General features: G+C 42.1%; 1 protein-coding gene across 7 annotated transcripts in view; it reads left to right on the top strand.

The window, feature by feature from the left end:
• The window catches only part of ZMIZ1 (zinc finger MIZ-type containing 1), a 319,493-nt gene that overhangs the window by 36,289 nt on the left and 269,857 nt on the right, over positions 1-13,347 (top strand). For 6 of the 7 annotated variants that reach the window (XM_015866343.2, XM_015866340.2, XM_015866349.2 and 3 more), the window contains exon 2: positions 9,850-9,973. The gene's annotated coding sequence lies outside the window, so the exon portion shown is untranslated. Of the gene's footprint in view, positions 1-9,849; positions 9,981-13,347 lie in introns of all 7 variants that reach the window. The other variant, XM_032445552.1, reaches the window with a different exon arrangement.

The following is a 13,347-nucleotide window of genomic DNA, read 5'->3' as shown; positions in this document are numbered from 1 at the left end:
AAGGTGTATGTGTTGGACCATAAAGCCTTGATTGTGCTTGCTGCAGCTGGAAGGATTCAGATATTTTCTGTTTTTATCTGAAGGTTTCAGCTTGTTGATTAGTATTGATTGCTGAAGGAATTGACCATTTGAGTAGATGTGGAATCAAATAATCCCCTCCATTCTTGCCTTTCAAATCCATTGTCATGGAACAAGATGCTGAGCTTTGCATGTGTGCCTCAGTGTGATGGGAAATTCTCTCATAGCCCCACTTGTTTAAAAAAAAATACGTATAAAGAAATTGCACCTTTTCTTCATCTCCAAGCTCTATTGACAAGCAGTATTTGTGTATAAATTTGGGGGTAATCATTTGTAGTTGCATCTTATAGAAAAACAACAGGAGACCAGAAGCAGCAGCTTCTTGACATGTCCTAGTGATACTGACACAGTGAGATCTGGCCTTCTAAAATTGTGTGGGTATTTCTGATGCATAGGTGACTTTTCCCATGTATTTTATTAGAGCCTACTACTGATTCAGCTCTCCTTACACATATCCCATATGAATGGAGTTCCTGTAACTAATGCAGCTGTTAATTTCTTATGCCAAACTGAACTCTGAGATACTGGTGACAAAATGAACTGTCCTTCTCCCACCTGCTTACTACCTTTGCAGTAAGGCATGGTGAATGACAAGTGTGTCAAGGTGCTGGCCAGGGAAGCTGGAACCAAGCAGTTGATACTATGAAAATTGTGTGAATTTTGAAGCAAAATTTAGGAGAAACTCTGTATTAATTGGAGTTCCCAGAGTATAAGTTCCAGGTGATATTTCTAAGAGGTCACTGCTGTCAAATGTAATTCAGAATGAATCAAACAGGAGATGCAGGATCAGCTGCATAAGCCTTATTTCTGATTGCCTTCTATATAACCCAGGGAGGTTAAGTGATCCCCACTGTGTGCTATGGACAGGCTGTGCAGCAGGATGGGTACCTGTAGGTACCTCAGGTCTGACTGCGCTGCTTGTGGCTCCTTCTGGCCTTGAACTTAAATTTCCTCTTCGTACTACTGCATCTTCTGCTTCTGTTTGTAGAGGAGCCATAGTAGTTATTGTGAAAATAAACACTTCTTATTCAACTTATTCTATTTAAAAATAATTGAAATATTAGAAATTCTTTAATTGGAGAAGAAAAAGATATACATGGCATGAAAAACCTGTGCGGAAAAGTCCCTAAGTTGGGGGGTGGGGTGGGAGGGATGAAGTACCATTAGCCATGAATTGCATTATGTTGTGGCAGGCATCCACATACATGGTTGTACTCCTGTGCAGGAGGTGGCCCTCATAAGGTTTTCTTTGGAGGTAGTCATTTTGCTTTCTGCTTTGGTTTCTGATTAGATTCTAGAGGCTGAGCTTCTCATAGCTGAAAATTAGCTCTTGTATAAGTTTCCAGAAGGAAAGTATTAAGAGTTTCAGGACAAGCAAATGTGGCTGGGGTGGGAAATACAGCAATAATAATATAAATACACATACATATACATGTGTAGGTTATGGCTCATTGATTCTTTGTCTACTCTGGGATACCAATGCTCCAAGTACCAGCCATTGACCACTGACTTACAGAAGCCTTACTCAAAGCAAAGAAAGCGTCAGGACTGGGGAACAGAACAAGAGAATTCCTGATCCTCTTTTTAAGATGCAAATAAAATACTGGTATTAGTTAAAATGTAGGTTGTTACTAAAAAATAATATAAAACATTAATAAAATAAATGGACAAATGCCTGCAGTGTGGAGAAGTGGCTGAAGTACTTGAAGCAGAACTGTTAGTCTTGTGCTGATTTTGCAAGCCTACAAGGTAATCCATCAGTTTTATGCAGCTCTCTGTACTGCAGATACAGTGCATGGGAATTATAGTGTTACTGCACAAGTCTTTACTAGCAATGGATATAATTGCCAAATGAACTTTGCATATTGATAATGAATTTTATCAGTTCTGCATGTAGCTTTCCCTGGGGTAGTGTGAAACTGGAACACCAAAGTGATGTATGAAATGGAAACCTGTTTGAGAGCTTGTACCAGTGGTGGTTTGACAGTTGTTTGGCTTTGTTATTTTAAGTGTTTTATCATGGTATCAATTCCTGGGGAAAATAATAATAATAATAATAAAGGTGTGTGTTTGTGTACACAGATGCTGCTGCAGCAGACTCAAACATCCCATACATGAAGGTGCTGTCTTGAAAATTAGTGAATGCCATCGTTGAGCCCTGTGTGTGGATCTGTGATAATTTCATTAGGTGCGCAATGCTGTACTGAAAGATTCATTTCATCTCTTACAAACAGTAAGGAGAACTTGCAATCTGTAACAGTTACTTCAGAGCTGTTGTGCGTCAGACCCATCTGTGATTGTCCAGAAATTTGCATTTGGAGATGTGGGGAAGTTTGTTCTTGTGTTCTTATGTGAGCCTCATGTGAGATCAGGGAATGGTATGGATTGTGTGCAATCCTGCAGAGCCCCGCAGCCAGGGATCCAACCTGGGGTGTTCGGTTAATAACTCCAGATATATTAGTGAAGAGCAATGTAAACACATTGTATCTGCAGACTAGATACAATGAAACAGCAGTTGTAACTTCTGTAAATGTGCTCGGAGGGGTTGAGATGTAAAATTCAGTTGTTTCAGAAAATTGCTTAAAAAAATAAAAGTAAAAATCAAAATGTAGCAAGAAGGCTGTGTTACAAATAATCCATCTTTTTTGCACAAGGCAGAAATTTCCATCCTTCACCATATGCAGAGCAGCCCTAACCCCAGAACCCGCACAGACTGCTGAGCCCTTCCCTTCGTTGTGTTGATGGCTGCCAGTGCTGTGCACAGGGTGAGTGGGGTGCTGCCTTAGTGCTGACAGCTGTGGGCTGGGCCAGAGCTCCCTCCTATTTCCTGGGGTATGTCCCCCACTGTCATGGCCTTGCAGGGAGTTGAGCATCTGCTGGGTGGGCTGGGCCTTCTCCTGGGCTGATGTGGAAATGTGGAGCTGTTGGGTGCCACGTGGGTCATGTGAGCAGCTACTCCTACATGGCTGGGTGCAGGTAAGAATTAATGTTACTCTGGGATTGATCAGGAGTTCCTTCATTTGTTGATGTATCAGGAAATCAATTCACTGATGTAATAGCTTGTGTGTTATTATTCTAATGCTGCTGTTGCCTTCCTTCAGGCTCTGTATAATGAGATAGGAACATATTTCTAAAGGAAACCTTTACATGTAGATCTGCACTAATGATGGTTGGAAGTAAATGTCATTATATTTTATAACAAAGCTGACTGTAAATAGGCAGTCTCAACAGTATTTTCCAATGACAGCAGCTTTCCTGGCTACTTTCGTATCAACATTTGGCATTATTTGGTTGCTCAACTAGCTGCATTCTTGAATCATTTTCAGGAAAAAAAAAAAAAACAAAAACAAAATCCTCCATAGGACTTGGATTTGGGAGCAGACAAAGATCCTTAGATCCTTTCTGTACCTCTTATATATATATATATATATATATATATGTATGTATAAAATTTTTCCCTACATGCATTGAGATGTTCCAGGAGGGTTGGTGCCCTCCCAGCAATCAGAATGCTCTGGGGGCTCCTATGGATGCCTCCAAGGTGAGATTGGGGTGTCCCTGGGCACTGTGGCTGCATCCTGCAGCACCACCACAACTCGTGGCAGTGGAGGCAGGTTCCTTTAAATCAGGTTAATTTGGGTTCTAGCAGCAGCTGTGGCTTTCCTGCAGCAGCCGCTTCAGAGCGGGTCAGGTAAGTCCTTGTGCGCTGCACTCAGATGTGTCATTCCCTCTTTGCTGTGTTTGAAACTAGTGAACTTCAATAAAATTGGGGAGGATGAAAGCTGAGAGAAAGCACCTTTGTAAGACCAGCTCTCAGTTTATCCCTAAAACGGACAAGAACAGGACTGTGCTTTCTCATGCATCCATCAGCATGTCACAGCCCAGTGAGGTGCCACCAACTGGCAGTGGGCTCCATGTTCCCACACTGACACAAGTCACTCTGAGCTGATAAAAGCATTAGTTCTAGTCATAACTCGCCCCAGCAAAGGTTCACAATAGCTTCAAGAGACTGTCTGAGTCTCAGTTGCTTTCTGAGCTCCTGCTGTCAGTTCAGTGACAGCCAGGCTGTTCTGCACATTATCTATTTTGCAGGATTGCTTGCTGGCGAGCAGCATGGAGTGAAGGCTTCATCTCCATGAAGTTGCTGGAGGTGTTGCCATTGACCTTGGTATTCCTTCTACCCCTGCATTTCCCAAGTGAACAAGTATTTCAGGTCGCTGTTGCATCTGCAAGTGCTGTGGGGGCGGCTATGGCCGTGCTGGGCTAGTGCTGTAGGAGATCAGCCCTCAAATGGGATGGTCCCTGAGAGTGTTGCTGCCTGTTCGCTGCCAAAGACAGAAGCCTCCTTTCAGCCCTTCTGCTTCGTGTTTTGGCCTCTCTCCCGTTGCCAAGAATATTTTTACTCTGCATCAGGAGAAAATGAATTCATGCCTTCAGGATTTGTACTCTTTGCTCTGTGCTATGTGATAGCAACCCAGCGAGATGTGCAAGTGGAAACTGCATTAATGATTGATAAAAGCTGAGAGCTGTTTAAATTTTTTTCCTGTTTAATGACTATCAATAATTTAATGCATTTACTGTATGTTTTTAAGAAATAACACCCATATTGCAGGCTTGAGTTTAATAGGCTAAATGATTCAAGCTTCAAAAAAATACCCATTTACAGCATAAAATGTATCCTCTTTTTAATTGAGAATAAGACAGAAAAGTGGGAAATGGAGCTCATATAGCAGATCACAAGAAATCAGCGTGGTTGAGCAGCAAGCTGTGGGATTGGCACTGACTGCCCACCTGGCTTTGTCTCCCTGTGCTTTGGGTACTGAGTCCCCCAGAAACACAGCTAGTTGGGTTCTCAGCGACTTGTCACTTTGGTCATATTATGGGCTGAGTAACATGGCCTCCAGAAGGGTTGCTGCTTTCTAGTTCTGCCTTAAAGAGGAAAAATAAGATATTTTGTAAAATGATTTCTCCTCTCTCCTTTTTTCTTGGGTTGGGGGCAGGTTTTTAAAATGAACATCTTCCCTTGTGCTTGAGTGAGCTGGGGTTGGTGTCTGCATATAACACATCTGGAACAAAGTCTTACTAGTGCTGGATATGAACCTTTGGTGGTTAAGAAAAAGTTTCATTAGTATTTTCATTATTGGTAGTCATTGCAGTTGAAGACTGGTAAGTAAGAGTCAGGTATGGGTTGATTTGTTTTAATAAGTGTGTTACCTAAGTGCGCTTATGTAAACTTAATGTTTCACAAGGACAGATTTTCACAAGGACCATTTTAGGAGTTTTTTCATGACAAAAAAGCAGATGGGGAAATATCTGTGTATATGTAAGCTGCAAAATGAATTATGTAAACACCTCTAAATAAAAATGCAGATGTTTAATTCATTTGGCATTTGAATGAAACTTGTTCAAATTTAATAAGTGTGGTTCTTGCTTAGGAGCTGTATTTCACATAAATAAAGCACAGTCTTTATACTTGGACATCTGTTGATGGGTAAATCCCATAGCTTCCATAATACCTGGGGAAAAATCAAAGGAAAGCTTCAGACTGCGTTTTGATTCGTGCTTACCATGATTTTATCCTTCAGATGCACCTCTCCAGCAATATTTTGACTTTTTTTTTTTTTTTCTGCAGTATTTGTAATAGATACAAAAGTGAGAAGGAGCACAAGTGCTTCTTCTTAGCACAGATAACATCCTGGGGAAATAATGTTGGTATCTGAAGAAACTTGTTCCTCCACAAATACCCCCAGTCCTGGTGGGGGTGTTTACCCTTTTCTGTGTGTACAGATACACATGTGCACACACAGGATAGGGATATGCTTTTAATTTGTCCTTAATTAAAGGAGAATTTCTTGATTTCTTGCTTGGTTTCTGTTGCTGTAGGAAATATGATGTTGTGTCCAATTTTAATATCTGCCCCAATGCTAGATATTAAAATAAAGATCAGAGTAAGAACTTGACATGAACGATCGAGGCTCCTGGCTTCAAACCATGGGTTAGGGTCTAACCTCAAGAGCTAGAGGCAGCAGGGCTGGAGAGACTCAAAACAGCAGGCACAGATAGGGTGGCCCCTGGAAGCACATGCCCACAGCCTGGTCTGTGCCTGGCCTCCCAGTCAGAGCCTTGTCCCCCAGTGCTACTGGTGGCAAAGGGGCTGGAGGCCAGTGTGTGACATACAGCACCATTCTAAGGAGCATTTTAACCAAGGCTGAGCAAGAATTTCATCATATAGTGGTAAGGAGTATTTTTCTTAACTTGCTTATTTTCTACAAGGAGAAATGGAGATTATTTCTCCCTCAGTAGATATTCATGGAATAGTTATTTTATTAGATGAAGCCTTGAAGAAGTTGGGAAAAAATAAAAAGAAAAAAAATATATATTTTTAATTGTGTTAGAAAGTTGACCTATTTCTATTAGTGCACACTGAGTGAGCATGTATTTTACCTGAAGGAAAGTAGCTGCTTGGAAAATGAAGACTGAACCGAGAGCAGACTGGTTTTGTCCCTATGAAGTGTGCAAGCTGGTGATGATGCACTGTTTATTTATTTTTTTTAACCCTGCTTTGACTTATGTCATAGCAGAGTGTTTTGGGGCATGAGAGGGTTGCTGTTATACACAGTGAAGCTCTGATCTAGACCTTTCTCTAGTACTTGTGATCGAGGTAATAGACATTAAAGATCTAGGAAATCTGACAAACCCAAATATATTCCAGGATGACTGTTTGGTGGGGCTTCCCTTTAGCAGGGCAGCACCCCAACTGCTGTTATCCTCAGCTGGGGAGCGTGCTCTTTACCAGCCTTATGATCCAGGCTGGAAGTGAGGGGAGGTGCTTTCCCAAAACTCATTATTTTCTTAAATTGGACTAAAAATCAATTAAACTGAAGATTACATTTTGGTGAATCTCAGGAATGATCTTTTAACCACAGGAAGTGGACAAGCTTTAGCGAATATCTGGAAAGTATGTTTCTAGCTTGCACCAAAAGGAATGAACTTGGCAATGATTCTTTGGAATGGAGAGTTAAATTTTAGTCGAGTTCACATTTCAGGACAGCTGGTCCAGTTTTAACCTTGGGTTTGAGTACTAATTGGAATCATGACGTGTGGTGTAGGTACAGTGAAAAGCCATCTCTGACTGTGGGAGTTGAGGGCTGTTTTTATTAAGCTAGATTTAAGAAAGCATCTTGGCTGAATCTGCTGCAGGAGTTGACTCACACTCCATATGAGGGTGTTTGTCTTAACATATGCCTCTTCACTTATCTACTGTTGATGTCAACGATTTGTTGGGTTCCATGTCGTGTTTCCCAGTTTTATGTTTGTTTCCTTCTCATACTAGCTGTATACCCAAAACATTTTGACATTTTCTTATACAGATTATCTCTGGTCCTGCCAGAAACTTAGTCAAGTCTCACGGTACAGTAAGCCATTTTGCTAGGTTTCTCCAATTAGATTTTGACTTTTAGGTAATGCGTTACTTCACTTCATTTTACTTTATATTTTTATTGCCTGAGGATCTGAGAACAGAACAATTTCACTTTGAGAGAAGTGATATCTGAGTCAAAACTACATCGCTAAGTGGTACTTGTGACAGATTTCTGTCTTTCTGAGGGTGCTGTTAATAAACTTCAGAGTTTTGCACTTAGCCTTCTTTTTTTGCCACCTTGATTTTATGTTTGACTAAAAATATGCTTCTTCCAAGGCTCGTACATTGACTTAAAAATTTTCTCTTGGCAGTATGAGGATGAAAGTGTAAAATTTTAAGCACTTGAAATGTAACCAATCTATCAACTCCTAGCAGACTTTACCTGACTACTGTTGGGGTCTCTCTTGGCAGAGAGAAAAACGCTTCCTAAAGCATACTTCTGATTTAATAATAAAATGGAAGTGATGCAAGCTAGAGAGATAACTAGAGGGTGTTAGGGGGCTGTCACTTTAGTGAGCTGGTCTTTGTGGGGCTGCTCTGTCAGTGTTGCATGGGAGGATGTTGAGAGCAGCTCACTGAGGACTGCTTCTTGCCATGCCTTTCCGCTGAAGCACGTTGCCCTCTCTTCAAGAAAGATAATGGCCTGCGTGTTGTTGCTGTGGTCTCCTGTTTGCATAGTACACACGCAGGGTGCTGGAGCCTGTCAGAGGTAGGGGTGCCTAGGAGGGATATAGGACAGGTAGGAGATAGAATTAGCCAATGTGGGAAAGTTTGCCTTCAGGGAGTGGGCTGGGGAGTCAGAGTTTTGAGCAGGTAAATGCTATATGTCAGGTTCCCTTCTGCATTGCTGGATGTTGCAAGACCTATTTATTGTGAGTATAATAAAGCAGAAGAGGCTTTGAGTTGCTAATCTTGTTCTTTCTCTCCATGTTTTTCCTGTTTTTTTTCTTCCTGTGATCTTTACTTAGTTTTTCATTGTTTATTTACACTGCCACTGTTACTTCATGAATTCTTTAAATCATTGCCTATCTAGAGGGGAATCTGGACAGAATTATTCTTGCAGCTTTAAGTCTTGCTGACAGGAGAAGAGAAGAGCAGAGTTGTTGTCCCCTAGAGAAATGCAGGAACTGTGGCCATTTGGAATTGGGTAGACGTGGTCGGCTTGGAGGGGATGTTTTTTCTGGAAGTGCTGCATCTTCTGTTGTTCTGCATCTGTTGGGTCCCTTGTGCAGAATCACTTCGGGGGGGACCAAGATTTGTGCTGAAGCAAGTGGGATAATTGTCTTTTGGGGGATGGGGAGGAAGCGTGTGGGAACATGGCATTAACTCTTTTCATTATTTTGAGGACTTGCATTTGGATTTTCTATGGGACAGAAAAGGGTAGTTTTCCATGTGAGCATGAGCTAACAAAATGTGATGGAAGACAGACTGGATGTGTTTCTCTTTGTTCATTTGTTGTGGCAAACCCTGAGTCGATTGCTATTTCCTCAAATACATTAATGGCTTGCATACATCCTTCCACTTGATTTGCCTGCCTTTCATCAGAGGCAGGTACTGGAGGTAGGGAGGGGCCCATTAATTCTGTGTATCTGCGAATTTCCTTAAATTCATGGTCAGAATAGGGTAAAGAGTGTCTGAGATACAGTCTGAGGTGAGCATTTGTGGTTTATGGCAGCGAGGCAGGAGAAAAATGGATTTCTAGATGTTATCTTTCTTCACAAGTAGGCTCTTTGGTTTCCTTTCCTGTCTTTTTGGCATTTCTTTTTTTCTTTTTTTTTTTTTTTAATTGTACAATTCACTGTACCTGGACTCAACGTTATTTTAGGACAATAGTTGCTTTAGGAAGATTAGTTACTTTCAGAAGAAGAAATAGTAGTTAGAGTGGTTGCACATCTCGTAATTCATAAGCACTTGAATTTCAGTGTATGCCTGTATGTTGAGCATGCAAGTTGGAATTTGCCTTTTGCCAACTATTTTGATAGTAAAAATTCTTCATTTGAATCTTTACAGACGTGGGTGTGAGCTTTACTGAAGCATATTTACTTCATTAGATAAAACTAGGGCTCAAAAATATTTTTAGATGGGACTTCTTATCTCATTCTGGTATAGGTGAATCCACTTCCATTTTTCTTAGCAGTAGCTGACTCAGCCGTCATATCTATGCTTTCATATGGTCATGATAGGAGGAGACAAGACGGCTCAAGCTGATGCTTTGGGACTGGAGAAGGAGAGGCACAGTAGTTTGTCCAAGGAGTTGTAATCTGTAGCCTCTCAAAGAAACAAACAACAACAACAAAAAAGCCCTAATATTTCTTTCATTTATTTATTTATTTTCTTTTTTTCCCACTTAGGAAATACCATTGTGCTGAGGAGGAAAACAACACCCTGCTCCTTCCCCCTGGCTCCTCCTCCCTTTCTGCTTGCTGAATTAGAAGCTCCAGGAATGTTCTAATTGGCGGCGGCCTCTTCAAAAAGGTAAGAGGTAATGATGTGTTCTCTAAAGTGCCTTGCCTGTTTGTCTCTTCATGGAAACAAGGGTGATGCTAGAAGAAGCTTGTCTGTATAGGGCTGAGACAAGTCTCTCATCTAACACAGATTGCCCTTCTGCTGTCTTTAACAGTCTAATGTGAACGGAAGCTTTTGTGCACTTCTTGTTCCGTGTCTGGGTGCAGGATACAGTTCCTCTGCAGAAATTGGAAGAGGAGATGCATTTGAAATGCTTGCAGGGAAATAATAAATGTAATTGTTGTATTGCTGACTGGTTGAATCTTTTTCTCACTGTCAACTTTAATGAGAAGATGGTGAGATTGTTCTTCAATTCAGCTTCTCTAGACCTGTGTCTCATAAGGTTTTCCTTCTATTATTATATTTTTAACCCCTCTTCTGAGGTTTTTAGTGGTTTTGTGGCTATTTGTACCCCTGGTGGGAAAGATATGAACCAGCTGGAACAACAGCTCCATATCAGAATGGTGTGTTTTGTGAAGAGTCGGAGACAGTCTGAGATTCTTCACCTCTCCAGGCTTTAAGTTTTGGGCAGAAGCACAAAATGCAGCATCTTCTTTGTGGTTCTTCCTAAGCAATTAAATATTGTAGTTATATCTGACGGTATGATCCACATGTAATCCTTATCGTTCCTTCTATGGAAGTTGTCAGGATATAGAAAAGAGAAAAGCTTAGCACTATGATTCATAGAGCAGAATAAGGTGCTTCAGCAAACTGAAGTAAGTTGCTGGATAAATTGCATTATGCTTTGGTAGCAAACCTTGGTATTTAGGTTGTCATTTGTTCAGGAACTGGAAGTAGTGCTTTAGGATTTTACTTCCCATTGCGACTTTGTGCTAGAGGCAAATTCTTGTAGTGGAGGCAATGTGTCCTGCACCTCAGCTGGTGCAGTTCAGCTCAATACCTTAGCACAGCACTGAGAGGGGGCTTTTGTTAACTTGTCTAGTTTGGGAATGTGGGAGGCCAATGCATGATGGTTTTTCTTGCAGATTTGCTCTGTGGTACTAACCTTTGTGAGAGACTTGGGGAGACATTGCAATGCAATAATGTCTTAAACTGCACCAGTGAGATTTGTCAGTGTTCATTTGTCAGACACCTTGGACTGACTAAGTACACTAACTTATAAAGGATAAGCTGCAGGCAGGTAATGTGCCTCGGGATGCTCTTCCTCATTCTCCATCTCATTCTTGATGGTGCAAAGCAAAACTAAGTCTTTATTGAATGGCTGCCACCAGCTGCCTGACTACCTTGTGCAATAAAGCTAATGACCTAATGGGCAAATGTTTCTTGGAGACCTTCAGCTGAAATGGAGACAAGGAGAAACGTACAGACCAGCTACAGGGTTCTCAAGGAGTTTGCGATTTCCCCAGGGCCCCGTCTATGTAATTACCTGTCTATCGCTTTGTCTCCTATCTTTTAATGCAGGAGGAGTGTCAGACTCCAGGCTGCTAATCTTTGTTACTATGGAAAGGCTGTTTACACTCCTCTTCGTTCACTTTAGAAATGGCAATCACTGGTCCTCAGCTGGTTTCCTGAATTTAACTTAAAAATGGTTGATAGCTTTTCTCCTTGGTGCCAGACTAAATAATGCAGCCAACTGTGCTGTCACAGGCAGACATTGCCTCTGCCACTGCAGTGTGTTGTGAGGAGGAGCCTCCAGAAGCTGCCTGGTGGCTTTTGAACCCATTTTCTCCCAGACAAGTGAAAGGTTCTGTAAAACTCTTTTGAAATGCACAGTCTTGGGGCACACTGAGACGTGGGAGCCTTGGCTGAGCTGCAGGTGTGAAGGAAAGCTGTTGTTAAGATTCATAGCTCCAGCTGAGTTTTTGTACAGTTACTGAATGCCTTCAAAATCCCTGGGCTTGGGGCTGAGGGAAGCAGAGACTCTGCAAGTGGCTTTGTGGGACCATGGACATCAGCTGCTGCTACTGCCTCCCACCCAGCACACGTCTCCGTGGTGATTTGCAGCAGAGGCACTCTGTTCCATTTGTTGGGGTGTGTGCATCCTCTTTGCTGCCACTTCTCTTTGGCTGGAGATAGCTGTTTTTCCCCCCTCACACAGCACGCAGTTCCTGAGTCTCACTGTCAGGCACACCGCCCCTGCTTTCCTTTCTGTGACAGCAAGGTGAGGGAGGCCATCCCTGTGTAGCCTTTGGGGCTGCTGCAGCAGCTTGCACCCAGGAAATGCATGATGTTTAGCCCCTTTGCAGTACCTCTGCCAAGCTGTCTGCAAATATGTGGTGTTTAAGCAGCACAGTCTGTATTATCAAATACCATCATGGAATCTGTATTCCTTGAGGTGAAAGACTTGGGGAGGAAAGGCTGCTGTGATAGCGACATTGGGGAACCCAAGCAAAAGGAAATTGTTGCCTGTGTGTCACACCAGAGCAGAGGCAGGAAAGGTGGGGACAGGGAGGCTCCTGCCCTGATCCAAGTGTGGAATGGGAACAGAAGAGAGGGCAGGGACAGGGCAGCAGTGGATTGGGTTGGCTGGTCACCCGCGGATTGCTGTGTTGTTCGCTGCACTTAATTCTGGGCTTCCCTCCCTATCTTTAACTAAATATATACAGAGATTGTTTTCAGGTTTTTGTTCCTTGAAAGAGCAACCATATCACAATTCAGATGGTTTTGGAAATTGTGCACTGATTTTGAAAGAACTTTTGTCCTCATTATTCCTTTACCTCCCTGTTTTTGTTTGTTTTTTTTTTTTCCCCCTAGTCTGTATCAACCTGAGCCATCTCCAAAGGAAAGGTGACACTGCTGCCAGCTAGGATTTCAGGTGGCCAGGCTGACTATTAGCAGTGTGCCTCTCACAACCGACCTGCCTGTGGAAAACTTACCCTCTTTGTTTGTATTTCTCTTTTCATATATAAATCAAGGTCATAACTCTTGAGTCTTCATTGAGCATTTCAACAACGTATTTGTTTCAAATCTTCCCCTTTTCCCCCCTCTCACCCCGCTTTTTCATCCAAGTCCTTTGAGAAGTTTTGAGTTAGGATCTCATTCAGTCAGATGCAAGGCAGATCAGTGGGAAGCTGCATGTTGTAGGGAAATTTTGCCTAGGAAAGCCTGTACTGATTTGAACTGAGTAAACTTGTACTGGGAAGTGCTTTGTAATATGTGGTCTGAAATGTCTGGGTCTGGTGCTGATGGCCTTGAAAGCCAGACAAACCATGTTGGTGACTCCTAGTCAGTTAGTGTGCTGTGTGTGATGCAAACCAGACTTCCCCTTGGTGCCTTCTCACATGCAGGGCTGTCTGATTAGGCTGGGCTTGTGTTTAGGTTCTCAGCTGTGGATTATAAACTTGTTTCTTGAAAGAGAACACAGTATTCAGTACTTTCAGTAG

Source organism: Coturnix japonica, chromosome 6 (assembly GCF_001577835.2).
Source record: "Coturnix japonica isolate 7356 chromosome 6, Coturnix japonica 2.1, whole genome shotgun sequence".
Classification (NCBI taxonomy): Eukaryota; Metazoa; Chordata; class Aves; order Galliformes; family Phasianidae; genus Coturnix; species Coturnix japonica.
Note: the sequence above shows the minus strand (reverse complement) of the source record. Positions and strands in the feature narration are given on the sequence as shown.